Source organism: Cucurbita maxima, unplaced genomic scaffold, assembly GCF_002738345.1.
Source record: "Cucurbita maxima cultivar Rimu unplaced genomic scaffold, Cmax_1.0 Cma_Scf00133, whole genome shotgun sequence".
Classification (NCBI taxonomy): Eukaryota; Viridiplantae; Streptophyta; class Magnoliopsida; order Cucurbitales; family Cucurbitaceae; genus Cucurbita; species Cucurbita maxima.
In genome coordinates this window covers 171499-196679 of record NW_019272149.1, presented here as the reverse complement: position 1 = coordinate 196679, position 25181 = coordinate 171499, and the positions used below count along the sequence as shown (strand labels likewise).

At 36.9% G+C, this 25181-nt stretch overlaps 10 non-coding genes across 10 annotated transcripts; all 10 read right to left on the bottom strand.

Moving 5' to 3' along the window:
• Positions 1-50: 50 nt before the first annotated feature.
• On the bottom strand, positions 51-122 carry TRNAD-GUC. Its single transcript has one exon. It is a non-coding gene; the product is annotated as a tRNA-Asp (tRNA).
• A 774-nt stretch (positions 123-896) lies between these two features.
• TRNAD-GUC lies at positions 897-968 on the bottom strand. The gene has a single exon. It is a non-coding gene; the product is annotated as a tRNA-Asp (tRNA).
• Positions 969-1742: 774 nt separating this feature from the next.
• On the bottom strand, positions 1743-1814 carry TRNAD-GUC. The gene has a single exon. It is a non-coding gene; the product is annotated as a tRNA-Asp (tRNA).
• A 774-nt stretch (positions 1815-2588) lies between these two features.
• Positions 2589-2660, bottom strand: TRNAD-GUC. Its single transcript has one exon. It is a non-coding gene; the product is annotated as a tRNA-Asp (tRNA).
• A 774-nt stretch (positions 2661-3434) lies between these two features.
• Positions 3435-3506, bottom strand: TRNAD-GUC. The gene has a single exon. It is a non-coding gene; the product is annotated as a tRNA-Asp (tRNA).
• A 774-nt stretch (positions 3507-4280) lies between these two features.
• TRNAD-GUC lies at positions 4281-4352 on the bottom strand. The gene has a single exon. It is a non-coding gene; the product is annotated as a tRNA-Asp (tRNA).
• An 11893-nt stretch (positions 4353-16245) lies between these two features.
• On the bottom strand, positions 16246-16317 carry TRNAD-GUC. The gene has a single exon. It is a non-coding gene; the product is annotated as a tRNA-Asp (tRNA).
• A 2810-nt stretch (positions 16318-19127) lies between these two features.
• TRNAD-GUC lies at positions 19128-19199 on the bottom strand. Its single transcript has one exon. It is a non-coding gene; the product is annotated as a tRNA-Asp (tRNA).
• Positions 19200-19974: 775 nt separating this feature from the next.
• TRNAD-GUC lies at positions 19975-20046 on the bottom strand. Its single transcript has one exon. It is a non-coding gene; the product is annotated as a tRNA-Asp (tRNA).
• Positions 20047-20956: 910 nt separating this feature from the next.
• TRNAD-GUC lies at positions 20957-21028 on the bottom strand. The gene has a single exon. It is a non-coding gene; the product is annotated as a tRNA-Asp (tRNA).
• Positions 21029-25181: the final 4153 nt, after the last annotated feature.

Below are 25181 nucleotides of genomic sequence, written 5' to 3'. Positions count from 1 at the left end.
CTGTCCAATTTCGAGTTCCGTTAAAATTACGGAAAGAAAACAACTAAAATCGCCGTTGCCGGGGATCGAACCCGGGTCACCTGCGTGACAGGCAGGAATACTCACCACTATACTACAACGACTCATATAAAATAAATTATTTCTTTACGCTCCAGATTTTACCAATCGTCTTTAGAAAAAGCGACCCATTGTCAACGCTCTAGATTTTATCAATCGAAGATTCGGAACAAGTAATCCAAATTTAAATCCGATGAAAATTGTCAAAAGAAAATTAAACTTATTATTGCCGGGGTTCAAACTCATGTCTATCGAGTGACAAGCGCGAATACTCACTACTGTATTACATCGACCTCTGAAAAATATATTATTTGTAGACACACGGGAGAAAAAGGAATCCAATCCCGAATTTCAAATTCAAAAGAAAATTAAAAACAGTCTGCTGCGGCGGATCAAACTCGCCGGAATACTCATCACTCTACAACGACGACTTTGAACAATATAATATTTGTTAACACATCGGATTTTATCAATAGCCGTTACAAAAAGTAATCCAATTTTGAATGCGACTGACATTGTCAAAACAAGATTAAACTTGTTGTTGTTCGGGATCAAACTCATGTCACTCGAGTGCAAGTAGGAATGCTCGCCCTTGTATTACAACTACCTTTGGAACTTAATAAATCGAGTGACAAGCGGAAATACTCACCACTGTACCACTACAACGACCTCTGAAAACATATTATATGTTAACACACAAGATCTCATAAACAAATGTTTAGCCGACTTTCTTTTCAAACTACCGTTGTTGGGGATCGAACCCAAACTACCGGCATGACAGGTTCACCGCTGTCCAATTTCGAGTTCCGTTAAAATTACGGAAAGAAAACAACTAAAATCGCCGTTGCCGGGGATCGAACCCGGGTCACCTGCGTGACAGGCAGGAATACTCACCACTATACTACAACGACTCATAAAAAATAAATTATTTCTTTACGCTCCAGATTTTACCAATCGTCTTTAGAAAAGGCGATCCATTGTCAACGCTCTAGATTTTATCAATCGAAGATTCGGAACAAGTAATCCAATTTCAAATCCGGTGAAAATTGTCAAAAGAAAATTAAACTTATTATTGTCGGGGTTCAAACTCATGTCTATCGAGTGACAAGCGGGAATACTCACTACTGTATTACATCGACCTCTGAAAAATATATTATTTGTAAACACACGGGAGAAAAAGGAATCCAATCCCGAATTTCAAATTCAAAAGAAAATTAAAAACAGTCTGCTGCGGCGGATCAAACTCGCAGGAATACCCACCACTCTACAACGACGACTTTGAACAATATAATATTTGTTAACACATCTGATTTTATCAATCGCTGTTACAAAAAGTAATCCAATTTTGAATGCGACTAAAATTGTCAAAACAAGATTAAACTTGTTGTTGTTCGGGATCAAACTCATGTCACTCGAGTGCAAGCAGGAATGCTCGCCCTTGTATTACAACGACCTTTGGAACATAATAACTCGAGTGACAAGCGGAAATACTCACCACTGTACCACTACAACGACCTCTGAAAACATATTATATGTTAACTCACAAGATTTCATAAACAATTGTTTAGCCAACTTTCTTTTCAAACTACCGTTGTTGGGGTTCGATCCCAAACTACCGGCATGACAGGTTCACCGCTGTCCAATTTCGAGTTCCGTTAAAATTACGGAAAGAAAACAACTAAAATCGCCGTTGCCGGGGATCGAACCCGGGTCACCTGCGTGACAGGCAGGAATACTCACCACTATACTACAACGACTCATAAAAAATAAATTATTTCTTAACGCTCCAGATTTTACCAATCGTCTTTAGAAAAAGCGACCCATTGTCAACGCTCTAGATTTTATCAATCGAAGATTCGGAACAAGTAATCCAAATTCAAATCCGGTGAAAATTGTCAAAAGAAAATTAAACTTATTATTGTCGGGGTTCAAACTCATGTCTATCGAGTGACAAGCGGGAATACTCACTACTGTATTACATCGACCTCTGAAAAATATATTATTTGTAAACACACGGGAGAAAAAGGAATCCAATCCCGAATTTCAAATTCAAAAGAAAATTAAAAACAGTCTGCTGCGGCGGATCAAACTCGCAGGAATACTCACCACTCTACAACGACGACTTTGAACAATATAATATTTGTTAACACATCAGATTTTATCAATCGCCGTTACAAAAAGTAATCCAATTTTGAATGCGACTAAAATTGTCAAAACAAGATTAAACTTGTTGTTGTTCGGGATCAAACTCATGTCACTCGAGTGCAAGCAGGAATGCTCGCCCTTGTATTACAACGACCTTTGGAACATAATAACTCGAGTGACAAGCGGAAATACTCACCACTGTACCACTACAACGACCTCTGAAAACATATTATATGTTAACACACAAGATTTCATAAACAATTGTTTAGCCAACTTTCTTTTCAAACTACCGTTGTTGGGGTTCGATCCCAAACTACCGGCATGACAGGTTCACCGCTGTCCAATTTCGAGTTCCGTTAAAATTACGGAAAGAAAACAACTAAAATCGCCGTTGCCGGGGATCGAACCCGGGTCACCTGCGTGACAGGCAGGAATACTCACCACTATACTACAACGACTCATAAAAAATAAATTATTTCTTAACGCTCCAGATTTTACCAATCGTCTTTAGAAAAAGCGACCCATTGTCAACGCTCTAGATTTTATCAATCGAAGATTCGGAACAAGTAATCCAAATTCAAATCCGGTGAAAATTGTCAAAAGAAAATTAAACTTATTATTGTCGGGGTTCAAACTCATGTCTATCGAGTGACAAGCGGGAATACTCACTACTGTATTACATCGACCTCTGAAAAATATATTATTTGTAAACACACGGGAGAAAAAGGAATCCAATCCCGAATTTCAAATTCAAAAGAAAATTAAAAACAGTCTGCTGCGGCGGATCAAACTCGCAGGAATACTCACCACTCTACAACGACGACTTTGAACAATATAATATTTGTTAACACATCAGATTTTATCAATCGCCGTTACAAAAAGTAATCCAATTTTGAATGCGACTAAAATTGTCAAAACAAGATTAAACTTGTTGTTGTTCGGGATCAAACTCATGTCACTCGAGTGCAAGCAGGAATGCTCGCCCTTGTATTACAACGACCTTTGGAACATAATAACTCGAGTGACAAGCGGAAATACTCACCACTGTACCACTACAACGACCTCTGAAAACATATTATATGTTAACACACAAGATTTCATAAACAATTGTTTAGCCAACTTTCTTTTCAAACTACCGTTGTTGGGGTTCGATCCCAAACTACCGGCATGACAGGTTCACCGCTGTCCAATTTCGAGTTCCGTTAAAATTACGGAAAGAAAACAACTAAAATCGCCGTTGCCGGGGATCGAACCCGGGTCACCTGCGTGACAGGCAGGAATACTCACCACTATACTACAACGACTCATAAAAAATAAATTATTTCTTAACGCTCCAGATTTTACCAATCGTCTTTAGAAAAAGCGACCCATTGTCAACGCTCTAGATTTTATCAATCGAAGATTCGGAACAAGTAATCCAAATTCAAATCCGGTGAAAATTGTCAAAAGAAAATTAAACTTATTATTGTCGGGGTTCAAACTCATGTCTATCGAGTGACAAGCGGGAATACTCACTACTGTATTACATCGACCTCTGAAAAATATATTATTTGTAAACACACGGGAGAAAAAGGAATCCAATCCCGAATTTCAAATTCAAAAGAAAATTAAAAACAGTCTGCTGCGGCGGATCAAACTCGCAGGAATACTCACCACTCTACAACGACGACTTTGAACAATATAATATTTGTTAACACATCTGATTTTATCAATCGCCGTTACAAAAAGTAATCCAATTTTGAATGCGACTAAAATTGTCAAAACAAGATTAAAGTTGTTGTTGTTCGGGATCAAACTCATGTCACTCGAGTGCAAACAGGAATGCTCGCCCTTGTATTACAACGACCTTTGGAACATAATAACTCGAGTGACAAGCGGAAATACTCACCACTGTACCACTACAACGACCTCTGAAAACATATTATATGTTAACTCACAAGATTTCATAAACAATTGTTTAGCCGACTTTCTTTTCAAACTACCGTTGTTGGGGATCGAACCCAAACTACCGGCATGACAGGTTCACCGCTGTCCAATTTCGAGTTCCGTTAAAATTACGGAAAGAAAACAACTAAAATCGCCGTTGCCGGGGATCGAACCCGGGTCACCTGCGTGACAGGCAGGAATACTCACCACTATACTACAACGACTCATAAAAAATAAATTATTTCTTTACGCTCCAGATTTTACCAATCGTCTTTAGAAAAAGCGATCCATTGTCAACGCTCTAGATTTTATCAATCGAAGATTCGGAACAAGTAATCCAATTTCAAATCCGGTGAAAATTGTCAAAAGAAAATTAAACTTATTATTGTCGGGGTTCAAACTCATGTCTATCGAGTGACAAGCGGGAATACTCACTACTGTATTACATCGACCTCTGAAAAATATATTATTTGTAAACACACGGGAGAAAAAGGAATCCAATCCCGAATTTCAAATTCAAAAGAAAATAAAAAACAGTCTGCTGCGGCAGATCAAACTCGCAGGAATACTCACCACTCTACAACGACGACTTTGAACAATATAATATTTGTTAAAACATCAGATTTTATCAATCGCCGTTACAAAAAGTAATCCAATTTTGGATGCGACTAAAATTGTCAAAACAATATTAAACTTGTTGTTCGGGATCAAACTCATGTGACTCGAGTGCAAGCAGGAATTCGCAGGAATACTCACCACTCTACAACGACGACTTTGGCAAATATAATATTTGTTAACACATCAGATTTTATGAATCCCCGTTACAAAAAGTAATCCAATTTTGAATGCGACTAAAATTGTCATAACAAGATTAAACTTGTTGTTGTTCGGGATCAAACTCATGTCACTCAAGTGCAAGCAGGAATGCTCGCCCTTGTATTACAACGACCTTTGGAACATAATAACTCGAGTGACAAGCGGAAATACTCACCACTGTACCACTACTAGGACCTCTGAAAACATATTATATGTTAACACACAAGATTTCATAAACAATTGTTTAGCCGACTTTCTTTTCAAACTACCGTTGTTGGGGATCGAACCCAAACTGCAAACATATTATATGTTAACACACAAGATTTCATAAACAATTGTTTAGCCGACTTTCTTTTCAAACTACCGTTGTTGGGGATCGAACCCAAACTGCAGGCATGATAAGTTCACCGCTGTCCAATTTCGAGCTCCGTTAAAATTATGGAAAGAAAACAACTAAAATCGTCATTGCCGGGGATCGAACCCGGGTCACCTACATGACAAGCAGGAATGCTCACCAGCATACTACAACAACTCATAAAAAATAAATTATTTCTTAATGCGACAGATTTTACCAATCGTCTTTAGAAAAAGTGATCCATTGTCCACGGTCTAGATTTTATCAATCGAAGATTCGGATCAAGTAATCCAATTCAAATGCGGTGCAATTTTTTCAAAAGAAAATTAAGCTTATTATTGTCGTGGTACAAACTCTCCAATTCAAATGCGGTGCAATTTTTTCAAAAGAAAATTAAGCTTATTATTGTCGTGGTACAAACTCAGGTCTCTCGAGTGACAAGCGGGAATACTCACTACTGTATTGCATCGACCTCTGAAAAATGTGTTATTTGTTAACACACGAGAGAAAAAGGAAGCCAATCCCGAATTTCGTTGTTGGGAAACAATCCCAAATCATCCGGTTCACCACTACCGAATTTTGAATTCAAAAGAAATTTAAAAATCGTCGCTGTGGGGGATCAAACTGTGGGAGTACTCACCACTCTACAACGACGGCTTTCGAAAAATATAATATTTGTTAACAAACCAGATTTTATCCATCGCGGTTACAAAATGTAATTCAATTTGGAATCCGACTAAAATTCTAAAAACAAGTTTAAACTTGTTATTGTTCGGGATCATATTTGGGTCACTCAGTTAGAAGATGGAATTCTCGCCCTTGTATTACAACGACCTCTGGAACATAATAACTCGAGTGACAAGTGGAAATACTCCCCAGTTTACCACTAAAACGACTCATAAAAAATAAATTATTTGTTAACGCTCCAGATTTTACCAATCGTCGTTAGAAAATGTGATCCATTGTCAACGCTCTAGATTTTATCAAACGCTCCAGATTTTACCAATCGTCGTTAGAAAATGTGATCCATTGTCAACGCTCTAGATTTTATCAATCAAAGATTCGGAACAAGTAATCCAATTTCAAATGCGGTGCAAATTTTCAAAAGAAAATTAAGCTTATTATTGTCAGGGTTCAAACTCAGGTCTCTCGAGTGACAAGCGGGAATACTCACTACTGTATTGCATCGACCTCTGAAAAATATATTATTTGTTAAAGCACGAGAGAAAAAGAAATCCAATCCCGAATTTCGATGTTGGGAAAAAAAACCCAAATAGTCTGGTTCACCACTACCGAATTTCGAATTCAAAAGGAAATTAAAAATCATCGCTGGGGGATCAAACTCATGGGAGTACTCACCACTCTACAACGACGACTTTCGAAAAATATAATATTTGTTAACAAACTAGATTTTATCCATAGCCGTTACAAAAAGTAATTCAATTTTGAATCCGACTAAAATTGTAAAAACAAGATTAAACTTGTTATTGTTTGGGATCAAACTTTGGTCACTGAGTGACAAGCAGGAATGCTCGCCCTTGTATTACAACGACCTCTGGAACATAATAACTCGAATGACAAGCGGAAATACTCCCCATTGTACCACTAAAACGACTCATAAAAAATAAATTATTTGTTAACGCTCCAGATTTTACCAATCGTCTTTAGAAAATGTGATCCATTGTCAACGCTCTAGATTTTATCAATCGAAGATTCGGAACAAGTAATCCAATTTCAAATGCGGTGCAAATTTTCAAAAGAAAATTAAGCTTATTATTGTCAGGGTTCAAACTCAGGTCTCTCGAGTGACAAGCGGGAATACTCACTACTGTATTGCATCGACCTCTGAAAAATATATTATTTGTTAAAGCACGAGAGAAAAAGAAATCCAATCCCGAATTTCGATGTTGGGAAAAAAAACCCAAATAGTCTGGTTCACCACTACCGAATTTCGAATTCAAAAGGAAATTAAAAATCATCGCTGGGGGATCAAACTCATGGGAGTACTCACCACTCTACAACGACGACTTTCGAACAATATAATAATTGTTAACAAACTAGATTTTATCCACGGCCGTTACGAAAAGTAATTCAATTTTGAATCCGACTAAAATTGTAAAAACAAGATTAAACTTGTTATTGTTCGGGATCAAACTTGGGTCACTGAGTGACAAGCAGGAATGCTCGCCCTTGTATTACAACGACCTCTGGAACATAATAACTCGAATGACAAGCGGAAATACTCCCCATTGTACCACTAAAACGACTCATAAAAAATAAATTATTTGTTAACGCTCCAGATTTTACCAATCGTCTTTAGAAAATGTGATCCATTGTCAACGCTCTAGATTTTATCAATCGAAGATTCGGAACAAGTAATCCAATTTCAAATGCGGTGCAAATTTTCAAAAGAAAATTAAGCTTATTATTGTCGGGGTTCAAACTCAGGTCTCTCGAGTGACAAGCGGGAATACTCACTACTGTATTACATCGACCTCTGAAAAATATATTATTTGTTAACACACGAGAGAAAAAGGAATCCAATCCCGAATTTCGTTGTTGGGAAACAAACCCAAATCATCCGGTTCACCACTACCGAATTTCGAATTCAAAAGAAAATTAAAAATCGTCGCTGCGGGGGATCAAACTCGTGGGAGTAGTCACCACTCTACAACGACGGCTATCGAAAAATATAATATTTGTTAACAAACCAGATTTTATCCATCGCCGTTACAAAAAGTAATTCAATTTTGAATCCGACTAAAATTGTAAAAACAAGATTAAACTTGTTATTGTTCGGGATCAAACTTGGGTCACTGAGTGACAAGCAGGAATGCTCGCCCTTGTATTACAACGACCTCTGGAACATAATAACTCGAATGACAAGCGGAAATACTCCCCATTGTACCACTAAAACGACTCATAAAAAATAAATTATTTGTTAACGCTCCAGATTTTACCAATCGTCTTTAGAAAAAGTGATCCATTGTCAACGCTCTAGATTTTATCAATCGAAGATTCGGAACAAGTAATCCAATTTCAAATGCGGTGCAAATTTTCAAAAGAAAATTAAGCTTATTATTGTCGGGGTTCAAACTCAGGTCTCTCGAGTGACAAGCGGGAATACTCACTACTGTATTACATCGACCTCTGAAAAATGTATTATTTGTTAACACACGAGAGAAAAAGGAATCCAATCCCAAATTTCTTTGTTGGGAAACAAACCCAAATAGTCCGGTTCACCACTACCGAAATTTGAATTCACCGTTGTATCACTAAGACGACTCATAAAAAATAAATTATTTGTTAACGCTCCAGATTTTACCAATCGTCTTTAGAAAATGTGATCCATTGTCAACGCTCTAGATTTTATCAATCGAAGATTCGGAACAAGTAATCCAATTTCAAATGCGGTGCAAATTTTCAAAAGAAAATTAAGCTTATTATTGTCGGGGTACAAACTCATGTCTCTCGAGTGACAAGCGGGAATACTCATTACTCTATTACATCGTCCTCCGAAAAATGTATTATTTGTTAACACACGATAGAAAAAGGAATCCAATCCCGAATTTCATTGTTGGGAAACGAACCCAAATAGTCCGGTTCGCCAATACCGAATTTCGAATTCAAAAGAAATTTAAAATTCGTCGCTGCGGGGGATCAAACTCGTGGGAGTAGTCACCACTCTACAACGACGGCTATCGAAAAATATAATATTTGTTAACAAACCAGATTTTATCAATCGCTGTTACAAAAAGTAATTCAATTTGGAATCCGACTAAAATTCTAAAAACAAGATTAAACTTGTTATTGTTCGGGATCATACTTGGGTCACTGAGTTACAAGTTGGAATGTTCGCCCTTGTATTACAACGACCTCTGGAACATAATAACTCGAATGAAAAGCGGAAATACTCCCCAGTTTACAACTAAAATGACTCATAAAAAATAAATTATTTGTTAACTCTCCAGATTTTACCAATCGTCTTTAGAAAAAGTGATCCATTGTCAACGCTCTAGATTTTATCAATCGAAGATTCGGAACAAGGAATCCAATTTCAAATGCGGTGCAAATTTTCAAAAGAAAATTAAGCTTATTATTGTCGGGGTTCAAACTCAGGTCTCTCGAGTGACAAGCGGGAATACTCGCTACTGTATTACATCGACCTCTGAAAAATGTATTATTTGTTAACACACGAGAGAAAAAGGAATCCAATCCCAAATTTCTTTGTTGGGAAACAAACCCAAATAGTCCGGTTCACCACTACCGAAATTTGAATTCACCGTTGTATCACTAAGACGACTCATAAAAAATAAATTATTTGTTAACGCTCCAGATTTTACCAATCGTCTTTAGAAAATGTGATCCATTGTCAACGCTCTAGATTTTATCAATCGAAGATTCGGAACAAGTAATCCAATTTCAAATGCGGTGCAAATTTTCAAAAGAAAATTAAGCTTATTATTGTCGGGGTACAAACTCATGTCTCTCGAGTGACAAGCGGGAATACTCATTACTCTATTACATCGTCCTCCGAAAAATGTATTATTTGTTAACACACGATAGAAAAAGGAATCCAATCCCGAATTTCATTGTTGGGAAACGAACCCAAATAGTCCGGTTCGCCAATACCGAATTTCGAATTCAAAAGAAATTTAAAATTCGTCGCTGCGGGGGATCAAACTCGTGGGAGTAGTCACCACTCTACAACGACGGCTATCGAAAAATATAATATTTGTTAACAAACCAGATTTTATCAATCGCTGTTACAAAAAGTAATTCAATTTGGAATCCGACTAAAATTCTAAAAACAAGATTAAACTTGTTATTGTTCGGGATCATACTTGGGTCACTGAGTTACAAGTTGGAATGTTCGCCCTTGTATTACAACGACCTCTGGAACATAATAACTCGAATGAAAAGCGGAAATACTCCCCAGTTTACAACTAAAATGACTCATAAAAAATAAATTATTTGTTAACTCTCCAGATTTTACCAATCGTCTTTAGAAAAAGTGATCCATTGTCAACGCTCTAGATTTTATCAATCGAAGATTCGGAACAAGGAATCCAATTTCAAATGCGGTGCAAATTTTCAAAAGAAAATTAAGCTTATTATTGTCGGGGTTCAAACTCAGGTCTCTCGAGTGACAAGCGGGAATACTCGCTACTATATTACATCGACCTCTGAAAAATGTATTATTTGTTAACACACGAGAGAAAAAGGAATCCAATCCCAAATTTCTTTGTTGGGAAACAAACCCAAATAGTCCGGTTCACCACTACCGAAATTTGAATTCACCGTTGTATCACTAAGACGACTCATAAAAAATAAATTATTTGTTAACGCTCCAGATTTTACCAATCGTCTTTAGAAAATGTGATCCATTGTCAACGCTCTAGATTTTATCAATCGAAGATTCGGAACAAGTAATCCAATTTCAAATGCGGTGCAAATTTTCAAAAGAAAATTAAGCTTATTATTGTCGGGGTACAAACTCATGTCTCTCGAGTGACAAGCGGGAATACTCATTACTCTATTACATCGTCCTCCGAAAAATGTATTATTTGTTAACACACGATAGAAAAAGGAATCCAATCCCGAATTTCATTGTTGGGAAACGAACCCAAATAGTCCGGTTCGCCAATACCGAATTTCGAATTCAAAAGAAATTTAAAATTCGTCGCTGCGGGGGATCAAACTCGTGGGAGTAGTCACCACTCTACAACGACGGCTATCGAAAAATATAATATTTGTTAACAAACCAGATTTTATCAATCGCTGTTACAAAAAGTAATTCAATTTGGAATCCGACTAAAATTCTAAAAACAAGATTAAACTTGTTATTGTTCGGGATCATACTTGGGTCACTGAGTTACAAGTTGGAATGTTCGCCCTTGTATTACAACGACCTCTGGAACATAATAACTCGAATGAAAAGCGGAAATACTCCCCAGTTTACAACTAAAATGACTCATAAAAAATAAATTATTTGTTAACTCTCCAGATTTTACCAATCGTCTTTAGAAAAAGTGATCCATTGTCAACGCTCTAGATTTTATCAATCGAAGATTCGGAACAAGGAATCCAATTTCAAATGCGGTGCAAATTTTCAAAAGAAAATTAAGCTTATTATTGTTGGGGTTCAAACTCAGGTCTCTCGAGTGACAAGCGGGAATACTCGCTACTGTATTACATCGACCTCTGAAAAATGTATTATTTGTTAACACACGAGAGAAAAAGGAATCCAATCCCGAATTTCTTTGTTGGGAAACAAACCCAAATAGTCCGGTTCACCACTACCAAAATTTGAATTCACCGTTGTATCACTAAGACGACTCATAAAAAATAAATTATTTGTTAACGCTCCAGATTTTACCAATCGTCTTTAGAAAATGTGATCCATTGTCAACGCTCTAGATTTTATCAATCGAAGATTCGGAACAAGTAATCCAATTTCAAATGCGGTGCAAATTTTCAAAAGAAAATTAAGCTTATTATTGTCGGGGTACAAACTCATGTCTCTCGAGTGACAAGCGGGAATACTCATTACTCTATTACATCGTCCTCCGAAAAATGTATTATTTGTTAACACACGATAGAAAAAGGAATCCAATCCCGAATTTCATTGTTGGGAAACGAACCCAAATAGTCCGGTTCGCCAATACCGAATTTCGAATTCAAAAGAAATTTAAAATTCGTCGCTGCGGGGGATCAAACTCGTGGGAGTAGTCACCACTCTACAACGACTGCTATCGAAAAATATAATATTTGTTAACAAACCAGATTTTATCAATCGCTGTTACAAAAAGTAATTCAATTTGGAATCCGACTAAAATTCTAAAAACAAGATTAAACTTGTTATTGTTCGGGATCATACTTGGGTCACTGAGTTACAAGCTGGAATGCTCGCCCTTGTATTACAACGACCTCTGGAACATAATAACTCGAATGAAAAGCGGAAAGACTCCCCAGTTTACCACTAAAATGACTCATAAAAAATAAATTATTTGTTAACTCTCCAGATTTTACCAATCGTCTTTAGAAAAAGAGAACCATTGTCAACTCTCTAGATTTTATCAATCGAAGATTCGGAACAAGGAATCCAATTTAGAATGCGGTGCAAATTTTCAAAAGAAAATTAAGCTTATTATTGTCGGGGTTCAAACTCAGGTCTCTCGAGTGACAAGCGGGAATACTCACTACTGTATTACATCGACCTCTGAAAAATGTATTATTTGTTGACACACGAGAGAAAAAGGAATCCAATCCCAAATTTCTTTGTTGGGAAACAAACCCAAATAGTCCGGTTCACCACTACCGAAATTTGAATTCACCGTTGTATCACTAAGACGACTTATAAAAAATAAATTATTTGTTAACGCTCCAGATTTTACCAATCGTCTTTAGAAAATGTGATCGATTGTCAACGCTCTAGATTTTATCAATCGAAGATTCGGAACAAGTAATCCAATTTCAAATGCGGTGCAAATTTTCAAAAGAAAATTAAGCTTATTATTGTCGGGGTTCAAACTCATGTCTCTCGAGTGACAAGCGGGAATACTCATTACTCTATTACATCGTCCTCTGAAAAATGTATTATTTGTTAACACACGATAGAAAAAGGAATCCAATCCCGAATTTCATTGTTGGGAAACGAACCCAAATAGTCCGGTTCGCCAATACCGAATTTCGAATTAAAAAGAAATTTAAAATTCGTCGCTGCGGGGGATCAAACTCGTGGGAGTAGTCACCACTCTACAACGACTGCTATCGAAAAATATAATATTTGTTAACAAACCAGATTTTATCAATCGCTGTTACAAAAAGTAATTCAATTTGGAATCCGACTAAAATTCTAAAAACAAGATTAAACTTGTTATTGTTCGGGATCATACTTGGGTCACTGAGTTACAAGCTGGAATGCTCGCCCTTGTATTACAACGACCTCTGGAACATAATAACTCGAATGAAAAGCGGAAAGACTCCCCAGTTTACCACTAAAATGACTCATAAAAAATAAATTATTTGTTAACTCTCCAGATTTTACCAATCGTCTTTAGAAAAAGAGATCCATTGTCAACGCTCTAGATTTTATCAATCGAAGATTCGGAACAAGGAATCCAATTTCAAATGCGGTGCAAATTTTCAAAAGAAAATTAAGCTTATTATTGTCGGGGTTCAAACTCAGGTCTCTCGAGTGACAAGCGGGAATACTCGCTACTGTATTACATCGACCTCTGAAAAATGTATTATTTGTTAATACACGAGAGAAAAAGGAATCCAATCCCGAATTTCTTTGTTGGGAAACAAACCCAAATAGTCCGGTTCACCACTACCGAAATTTGAATTCACCATTGTATCACTAAGACGACTCATAAAAAATAAATTATTTGTTAACGCTCCAGATTTTACCAATCGTCTTTAGAAAATGTGATCCATTGTCAACGCTCTAGATTTTATCAATCGAAGATTCGGAACAAGTAATCCAATTTCAAATGCGGTGCAAATTTTCAAAAGAAAATTAAGCTTATTATTGTCGGGGTTCAAACTCAGGTCTCTCGAGTGACAAGCGGGAATACTCGCTACTGTATTACATCGACCTCTGAAAAATATATTATTTGTTAACACACGAGAGAAAAAGGAATCCAATCCCGAATTTCTTTGTTGGGAAACAAACCCAAATAGTCCGGTTCACCACTACCGAAATTTGAATTCACCATTGTATCACTAAGACGACTCATAAAAAATAAATTATTTGTTAACGCTCTAGATTTTACCAATCGTCTTTAGAAAATGTGATCCATTGTCAACGCTCTAGATTTTATCAATCGAAGATTCGGAACAAGTAATCCAATTTCAAATGCGGTGCAAATTTTCAAAAGAAAATTAAGCTTATTATTGTCGGGGTACAAACTCATGTCTCTCGATTGACAAGCGAGAATACTCATTACTCTATTACATCGTCCTCTGAAAAATGTATTATTTGTTAACACACGAGAGAAAAAGGAATCCAATCCCGAATTTCGTTGTTGGGAAACGAACCCAACCGGTTCAGCAATACCGAATTTCGAATTCAAAAGAAATTTAAAAAATCGTCGCTGCGGGGGATCAAACTCGTGGGAGTAGTCACCACTCTACAACGACGGCTATCGAAAAATATAATATTTGTTAACAAACCAGATTTTATCAATCGCCGTTACAAAAAGTAAATCAATTTGGAATACGACTAAAATTCTAAAAACAAGATTAAACTTGTTATTGTTCGGGATCATACTTGGGTCACTGAGTTACAAGCTGGAATGCTCGCCCTTGTATTACAACGACCTCTAGAACATAATAACTCTAATGAAAAGCGGAAATACTCCTCAGTTTACCACTAAAACGACTCATAAAAAATAAATTATTTGTTAACTCTTCAGATTTTACCAATCGTCTTTAGAAAAAGTGATCCATTGTCAACGCTCTAGATTTTATCAATCGAAGATTCGGTACAAGTAATCCACATTTAAATCCGGTGAAAGTTGTCAAAAGAAAATTAAACTTATTATTGTCGGGGTTCAAACTCATGTCTATCGAGTGACAAGCGGGAATACTCACTACTGTATTACATCGACCTCTGAAAAATATATTATTTGTAAACACACAGGAGAAAAAGGAATCCAATCCCGAATTTCAAATTCAAAAGAAAATTAAAAACAGTCTGCTGCGGCGGATCAAACTCGCAGGAATACCCACCACTCTACAACGACGACATTGAACAATATAATATTTGTTAACACATCTGATTTTATCAATCGCTGTTACAAAAAGTAATCCAATTTTGAATGCGACTAAAATTGTCAAAACAAGATTAAACTTGTTGTTGTTCGGGATCAAACTCATGTCACTCGAGTGCAAGTAGGAATGCTCGCCCTTGTATTACAAGGACCTTTGGAACATAATATATGTTAACAGACAAGATTTCATAAACAATTGTCTAGCCAACTTTCTTTTCAAACTACCGTTGTTGCGGATCCGATCCCAAACTACCGGCATGGCAGGTTCACCACTGTACAATTTCGAGTTCCGTTACAATTACGGAAAGAAAACAACTAAAATCGCCATTGTCGGGGATCGAACCCGAGTCACCTACGTGACAAGCAGGAATACTCACCACTATACTACAACGACTCGTAAAAAACAAATTATTTCTTAATGCTCCAGATTTTACCAATCGTCTTTAGAAAAAGCGATCCATTGTCAACGCTCTAGATTTTATCAATCGAAGATTTGGAACAAGTAATCCAAATTCAAATCCAGTGTAAATTGTCAAAAGAAAATTAAACTTATTATTGTCGGGGTTCAAACTCATGTCTATCGAGTGACAAGCGGGAATACTCACTACTGTATTACATCGACCTCTGAAAAATATATTATTTGTAAACACACGGGAGAAAAAGGAATCCAATCCCGAATTTCAAATTCAAAAGAAAATTAAAAACAGTCTGCTGCGGCGGATCAAACTCGCAGGAATACTCACCACTCTACATCGACGACTTTGAACAATATAATATTTGTTAACACATCAGGTTTTATCAATCGCCGTTACAAAAAGTAATCCATTTTGAATGCGACTAAAATTGTCAAAACAAGATTAAACTTGTTGTTGTTCGGGATCAAACTCATGTCACTCGAGTGCAAGCAGGAATGCTCGCCCTTGTATTACAACGACCTTTGGAACATAATAACTCGAGTGACAAGCGGAAATACTCACCACTGTACCACTACAACGACCTCTGAAAACATATTATATGTTAACACACAAGATTTCATAAACAATTGTTTAGCCAACTTTCTTTTCAAACTACCGTTGTTGGGGTTCGATCCCAAACTACCGGCATGACAGGTTCACCACTGTCCAATTTCGAGTTCCGTTAAAATTACGGAAAGAAAACAACTAAAATCGCCGTTGCCGGGGATCGAACCCGGGTCACCTGCGTGACAGGCAGGAATACTCACCACTATACTACAACGACTCATAAAAAATAAATTATTTCTTAACGCTCCAGATTTTACCAATCGTCTTTAGAAAAAGCGATCCATTGTCAACGCTCTAGATTTTATCAATCGAAGATTCGGAACAAGTAATCCAAATTCAAATCCAGTGAAAATTGTCAAAAGAAAATTAAACTTATTATTGTCGGGGTTCAAACTCATGTCTATCGAGTGACAAGCGGGAATACTCACTACTGTATTACATCGACCTCTGAAAAATATATTATTTGTAAACACACGGGAGAAAAAGGAATCCAATCCAAAATTTCAAATTCAAAAGAAAATTAAAAACAGTCTGCTGCGGCGGATCAAACTCGCAGGAATACTCACCACTCTACATCGACGACTTTGAACAATATAATATTTGTTAACACATCAGGTTTTATCAATCGCCGTTACAAAAAGTAATCCATTTTGAATGCGATTAAAATTGTCAAAACAAGATTAAACTTGTTGTTGTTCGGGATCAAACTCATGTCACTCGAGTGCAAGCAGAAATGCTCGCCCTTGTATTACAACGATCTTTGGAACATAATAAATTGAGTGACAAGCGGAAATACTCACCACTGTACCACTACAAGGACCTCTGAAAACATATTATATGTTAACACAAGATTTCATAAACAATTGTTTAGTGGACTTTATTTTCAAACTACCGGCATGACAGGTTCACCACTGTCCAATTTCGAGTTCCGTTAAAATTATGGAAAGAAAACAACTAAAATCGCTGTTGCCGGGGATCAAACCTGGGTCACCTGCGTGACAAGCAGGAATACTCACCACTATACTACAACCACTCATAAAAAAGAAATTATTTCTTAACGCTCCAGATTTTTCAAATCGTCTTTAGAAAAAGTGATCCATTGTACACGCTCTTGATTTTATCAATCGAAGATTCGGAACAAGTAATCTAAATTAAAATTCGGTAACAATTGTCAAAAGAAAATTAAACTTATTATTGTCGGGGTTCAAACTCATGTCTATCGAGTGACAAGCGGGAATACTCACTACTGTATTACATTGACCTCAGAAAAATATATTATTTGTAAACATACGGGAGAAAAAGGAATCCAATCCCGAATTTGAAATTCAAAAGAAATATAAAAACAGTCTGCTGCGACGGATCAAACTCACACGAATACTCACCACTCTACAACGACGACTTTGAACAATCTAATAATTATTAACACATCAGATTTTATCAATCGCCGTTACAAAATGTAATCCAATATTGAATGCGAGTAAAATTGTCAAAACAAGATTAAACTTGTTGTTGTTCGGGATCAAACTCATGTCACTCAAGTGCAAGCAGGAATGCTCGCCCTTGTATTACAACGACCTTTGGAACATAATAACTCGAGTGACAAGCGGGAATACTCACTACTGTATTACATCGACCTCTGAAAAATATATTATTTGTAAACACACAAGAGAAAAAGGAATCAAATCCCGAATTTCAAATTCAAAAAAAAAATTAAAAACAGTCTGCTGCGGCGGATCAAACTCGCAGGAATACTCACGACTCTACAACGATGACTTTGAACAATATAATATTTGTTAACACATCAGATTTTATCAATCGCCGTTACAAAAAGTAATCCAATTTTGAATGCGACTAAAATTGTCAAAACAAGATTAAACTTGTTGTTGTTCGGGATCAAACTCATGTCACTCGAGTGCAAGCAGGAATGCTCGCCCTTGTATTACAACGACCTTTGGAACATAATAACTCGAGTGACAAGCGGAAATACTCACCACTGTACCACTACAACGACCTCTAAAAACATATTATATGTTAACACACAAGATTTCATAAACAATTGTTTAGCCAACTTTCTTTTCAAACTACCGTTGTTGGGGTTCGATCCCAAACTACCGGCATGACAGGTTCACCGCTGTCCAATTTCGAGTTCCATTAAAATTACGGAAAGAAAACAACTAAAATCGCAGTTGCCAGGGAATCAAACCCAGGTCACTTGCGTGACAGGAAGGAATACTCACCACTATACTACAACCACTCATAAAAAAAAATTATTTCTTAACGCTCTTGATTTTACCAATCGTCTTTAGAAAAAGCGATCCATTGTACACGCTCTAGATTTTATCAATCGAAGATTCGGAACAAGTAATCCAAATTCAAATCCGGTAAAAATTGTCAACAGAAGATTAAACTTATTATTGTCGGGGTTCAAACTCATGTCTATCGAGTGACAAGCGGGAATACTCACTACTGTATTACATCGACCTCTGAAAAATATATTATTTGTAAACACACAGGAGAAAAAGGAATCCAATCCCGAATTCCAAATTCAAAAGAAAATTAAAAACAGTCTGCTGCGGCGGATCAAACTCGCAGGAATACTCACTACTCTACAACGACGACTTTGAACAATATAATATTTGTTAACACATCAGATTTTATCAATCGTCGTTACAAAAAGTAATCCAATTTTGAATGCGACTAAAATTGTCAAAACAAGATTAAACTTGTTGTTGTTCGGGATCAAACTCATGTCACTCGAGTGCAAGCCGGAATGCTCGCCCTTGTATTACAACGACCTTTGGAACATAATAACTCGAGTGACAAGCGGAAATACTCACCACTGTACCACTACAACGACCTCTGAAAACATATTATATGTTAACACACAAGATTTCATAAACAATTGTTTAGCCGACTTTCTTTTCAAACTACCGTTGTTGGGGATCGATCCCAAACTACCGGCATGACAGGTTCACCGCTGTCCAATTTCGAGTTCCGTTAAAATTACGGAAAGAAAACAACTAAAATCGCCGTTGCCGGGGATCGAACCCGGGTCACCTGCGTGACAGGCAGGAATACTCACCACTATACTACAACGACTCATAAAAAATTAAATTATTTCTTAACGCTCCAAATTTTACCAATCGTCTTTAGAAAAAGCGATCCATTGTCAACGCTCTAGATTTTATCAATCGAAGATTCGGAACAAGTAATCCAAATTCAAATCCGGTGAAAATTGTCAAAAGAAAATTAAACTTATTATTGTCGGGGTTCAAACTCATGTCTATCGAGTGACAAGCGGGAATACTCACTACTGTATTACATCGACCTCTGAAAAATATATTATTTGTAAACACACAGGAGAAAAAGGAATCCAATCCCGAATTCCAAATTCAAAAGAAAATTAAAAACAGTCTGCTGCGGCGGATCAAACTCGCAGGAATACTCACTACTCTACAACGACGACTTTGAACAATATAATATTTGTTAACACATCAGGTTTTATCAATCGCCGTTACAAAAAGTAATCCAATTTTGAATGCGACTAAAATTGTCGAAGCAAGATTAAACTTGTTGTTGTTCGGGATCAAACTCATGTCACTCGAGTGCAAGCAGGAATGCTCGCCCTTGTATTACAACGACCTTTGGAACATAATAACTCGAGTGACAAGCGGAAATACTCACCACTGTACCACTACAACGACCTCTGAAAACATATTATATGTTAACACACAAGATTTCATAAACAATTGTTTAGCCAACTTTCTTTTCAAACTACCGTTGTTGGGGTTCGATCCCAAACTACCGGCATGACAGGTTCACCGCTGTCCAATTTCGAGTTCCATTAAAATTACGGAAAGAAAACAACTAAAATCGCCGTTGCCGGGGATCGAACCCGGGTCACCTGCGTGACAGGCAGGAATACTCACCACTATACTACAACGACTCATAAAAAATAAATTATTTCTTAACGCTCCAGATTTTACCAATCGTCTTTAGAAAAAGCGACCCATTGTCAACGCTCTAGATTTTATCAATCGAAGATTCGGAACAAGTAATCCAAATTCAAATCCGGTGAAAATTGTCAAAAGAAAATTAAACTTATTATTGTCGGGGTTCAAACTCATGTCTATCGAGTGACAAGCGGGAATACTCACTACTGTATTACATCGACCTCTGAAAAATATATTATTTGTAAACACACAGGAGAAAAAGGAATCCAATCCCGAATTCCAAATTCAAAAGAAAATTAAAAACAGTCTGCTGCGGCGGATCAAACTCGCAGGAATACTCACTACTCTACAACGACGACTTTGAACAATATAATATTTGTTAACACATCAGGTTTTATCAATCGCCGTTACAAAAAGTAATCCAATTTTGAATGCGACTAAAATTGTCGAAGCAAGATTAAACTTGTTGTTGTTCGGGATCAAACTCATGTCACTCGAGTGCAAGCAGGAATGCTCGCCCTTGTATTACAACGACCTTTGCCGTTACAAAAAGTAATCCAATTTTGAATGCGACTAAAATTGTCGAAGCAAGATTAAACTTGTTGTTGTTCGGGATCAAACTCATGTCACTCGAGTGCAAGCCGGAATGCTCGCCCTTGTATTACAACGACCTTTGGAACATAATAACTCGAGTGACAAGCGGAAATACTCACCACTGTACCACTACAACGACCTCTGAAAACATATTATATGTTAACACACAAGATTTCATAAACAGTTGTTTAGCCGACTTTCTTTTCAAACTACCGTTGTTGGGGATCGATCCCAAACTACCGGCATGACAGGTTCACCGCTGTCCAATTTCGAGTTCCGTTAAAATTACGGAAAGAAAACAACTAAAATCGCCGTTGCCGGGGATCGAACCCGGGTCACCTGCGTGACAGGCAGGAATACTCACCACTATACTACAACGACTCATAAAAAACAAATTATTTCTTAACGCTCCAGATTTTACCAATCGTCTTTAGAAAAAGCGATCCATTGTCAACGCTCTAGATTTTATCAATCGAAGATTCGGAACAAGTAATCCAAATTCAAATCCGGTGAAAATTGTCAAAAGAAAATTAAACTTATTATTGTCGGGGTTCAAACTCATGTCTATCGAGTGACAAGCGGGAATACTCACTACTGTATTACATCGACCTCTGAAAAATATATTATTTGTAAACACACGGGAGAAAAAGGAATCCAATCCCGAATTTCAAATTCAAAAGAAAATTAAAAACAGTCTGCTGCGGCGGATCAAACTCGCAGGAATACTCACCACTCTACAACGACGACTTTGAACAATATAATATTTGTTAACACATCAGATTTTATCAATCGCCGTTACAAAAAGTAATCCAATTTTGAATGCGACTAAAATTGTCGAAGCAAGATTAAACTTGTTGTTGTTCGGGATCAAACTCATGTCACTCGAGTGCAAGCCGGAATGCTCGCCCTTGTATTACAACGACCTTTGGAACATAATAACTCGAGTGACAAGCGGAAATACTCACCACTGTACCACTACAACGACCTCTGAAAACATATTATATGTTAACACACAAGATTTCATAAACAGTTGTTTAGCCGACTTTCTTTTCAAACTACCGTTGTTTGCGATCGAACCCAAACTACAGGCATGATAAGTTTACCGCTGTCCAATTTCGAGTTCCTTTAAAATTACGGAAAGAAAATAACTAAAATCGCTATGGCTAGGGATCGAACCCGAGTCACCTACGTGACAAGCAGGAATACTCACCACTATACTCCAACGACTCATAAAAAATAAATTATTTCTTAACGCTACAGATTTTACCAATCGTCTTTAGAAATAGTGATCCATTGTCAACGCTCTAGATTTTATCAATCGAAGATTCGGGACAAGTAATCCAATTTCAAATGCGGTGCAAATTTTCAAAAGAAAATTAAGCTTATAAATGTCGGGGTACAAGTAATCCAATTTCAAATGCGGTGCAAATTTTCAAAAGAAAATTAAGCTTATAAATGTCGGGGTTCAAACTCAGGTCTCTCGAGTGACAAGCGGGAATACTCACTACTGTATTACATCGAGCTCTGAAAAATATATTATTTGTAAACACACGGGAGAAAAAGGAATCCAATCCCGAATTTCAAATTCAAAAGAAAATAAAAAACAGTCTGCTGCGGCAGATCAAACTCGCAGGAATACTCACCACTCTACAACGACGACTTTGAACAATATAATATTTGTTAAAACATCATATTTTATCAATCGCCGTTACAAAAAGTAATCCAATTTTGGATGCGACTAAAATTGTCAAAACAAGATTAAACTTGTTGTTCGTGATCAAACTCATGTCACTCGAGTGCAAGCAGGAATTCGCAGGAATACTCACCACTCTACAACGACGACTTTGGCAAATATAATATTGGTTAACACATCAGATTTTATGAATCGCCGTTATAAAAAGTAATCCAATTTTGAATGCGACTAAAATTGTCAAAACAAGATTAAAGTTGTTGTTGTTCGGGATCCAACTCATGTCACTCGAGTGCAAGCAGGAATTCGCAGGAATACTCACCACTCTACAACGACGACTTTGGCAAATATAATATTGGTTAACACATCAGATTTTATGAATCGCCGTTATAAAAAGTAATCCAATTTTGAATGCGACTAAAATTGTCATAACAAGATTAAACTTGTTGTTGTTCGGGATCAAACTCATGTCACTCGAGTGCAAGCAGGAATGCTCGCCCTTGTATTACAACGACCTTTGGAACATAATAACTCGAGTGACAAGCGGAAATACTCACCACTGTACCACTACAAGGACCTCTGAAAACATATTATATGTTAACACACAAGATTTCATAAACAATTGTTTAGCCGACTTTCTTTTCAAACTACCGTTGTTGGGGATCGAACCCAAACTGCAGGCATGATAAGTTCACCGCTGTCCAATTTCGAGCTCTGTTAAAATTACAGAAAGAAAACAACTAAAATCGCTATTGCCGGGTTCGTTTCTTTTCAAACTACCGTTTGTTGGGGATTGAACCCAAACTACAGGCATGATAAGTTGACCGCTGTCCAATTTCAAGTTCCGTTAAAATTATGGAAAGAAAACAATTAAAATCGTCATTTGTCGGGGATCGAACCCGGGTCACCTACATGACAAGAAGGAATACTCACCAGTATACTACAATGACTCATAAAAAATAAATTATTTCTTAATGTGACAGATTTTACCAATCGTCTTTAGAAAAAGCGATCCATTGTCCACGGTCTAGATTTTATCAATCGAAGATTCGGATCAAGTAATCCAATTTCAAATGCGGTTCAATTTTTTCAAAAGAAAATTAAGCTTATTATTGTCGGGGTACAAACTCAGGTCTCTCGAGTGACAAGCGGGAATACTCACTACTGTATTGCATCGACCTCTGAAAAATGTGTTATTTGTTAACACACGAGAGAAAAAGGAATCCAATCCCGAATTTCGTTGTTGGGAAACAATCCCAAATCATCCGGTTCACCACTACCGAATTTTGAATTCAAAAGAAATTTAAAAATCGTCGCTGCGGGGGATCAAACTGTGGGAGTACTCACCACTCTACAACGACGGCTTTCGAAAAATATAATATTTGTTAACAAACCATATTTTATCCGTCGCCGTTACAAAATGTAATTCAATTTGGAATCCGACTAAAATTCTAAAAACAAGATTAAACTTGTTATTGTTCGGGATCATACTTGGGTCACTCAGTTAGAAGCTGGAATTCTCGCCCTTGTATTACAACGACCTCTGGAACATAATAACTCGAGTGACAAGTGGAAATACGCCCCAGTTTACCACTAAAACGACTCATAAAAAATAAATTATTTGTTAACGCTTCAGATTTTACCAATCGTCTTTAGAAAATGTGATCCATTGTCAACGCTCTAGATTTTATCAATCAAAGATTCGGAACAAGTAATCCAATTTCAAATGCGGTGCAAATTTTCAAAAGAAAATTAAGCTTATTATTGTCGGGGTTCAAACTCAGGTCTCTCGAGTGACAAGCGGGAATACTCACTACTGTATTGCATCGACCTCTGAAAAATATATTATTTGTTAACACACGAGAGAAAAAGGAATCCAATCCCGAATTTCGTTGTTGGGAAACAAACCCAAATCATCCGGTTCACCACTACCGAATTTTGAATTCAAAAGAAAATTAAAAATCGTCGCTGCGGGGGATCAAACTCGTGGGAGTACTCACCACTCTACAACGACGACTTTCGAAAAATATAACAATTGTTAACAAACCAGATTTTATCCACGGCCGTTACGAAAAGTAATTCAATTTTGAATCCGACTAAAATTGTAAAAACAAGATTAAACTTGTTATTGTTCGGGATCAAACTTGGGTCACTGAGTGACAAGCAGGAATGCTCGCCCTTGTATTACAACGACCTCTGGAACATAATAACTCGAATGACAAGCGGAAATACTCCCCATTGTACCACTAAAACGACTCATAAAAAATAAATTATTTGTTAACGCTCCAGATTTTACCAATCGTCTTTAGAAAATGTGATCCATTGTCAACGCTCTAGATTTTATCAATCAAAGATTCGGAACAAGTAATCCAATTTCAAATGCGGTGCAAATTTTCAAAAGAAAATTAAGCTTATTATTGTCGGGGTTCAAACTCAGGTCTCTCGAGTGACAAGCGGGAATACTCACTACTGTATTGCATCGACCTCTGANAAAAATATATTATTTGTTAAAGCACGAGAGAAAAAGAAATCCAATCCCGAATTTCGATGTTGGGAAAAAAACCCAAATAGTCTGGTTCACCACTACCGAATTTCGAATTCAAAAGGAAATTAAAAATCATCGCTGAGGGATCAAACTCATGGGAGTACTCACCACTCTACAACGACGACTTTCGAAAAATATAACAATTGTTAACAAACCAGATTTTATCCACGGCCGTTACGAAAAGTAATTCAATTTTGAATCCGACTAAAATTGTAAAAACAAGATTAAACTTGTTATTGTTTGGGATCAAACTTTGGTCATGAGTGACAAGCAGGACTGCTCGCCCTTGTATTACAATG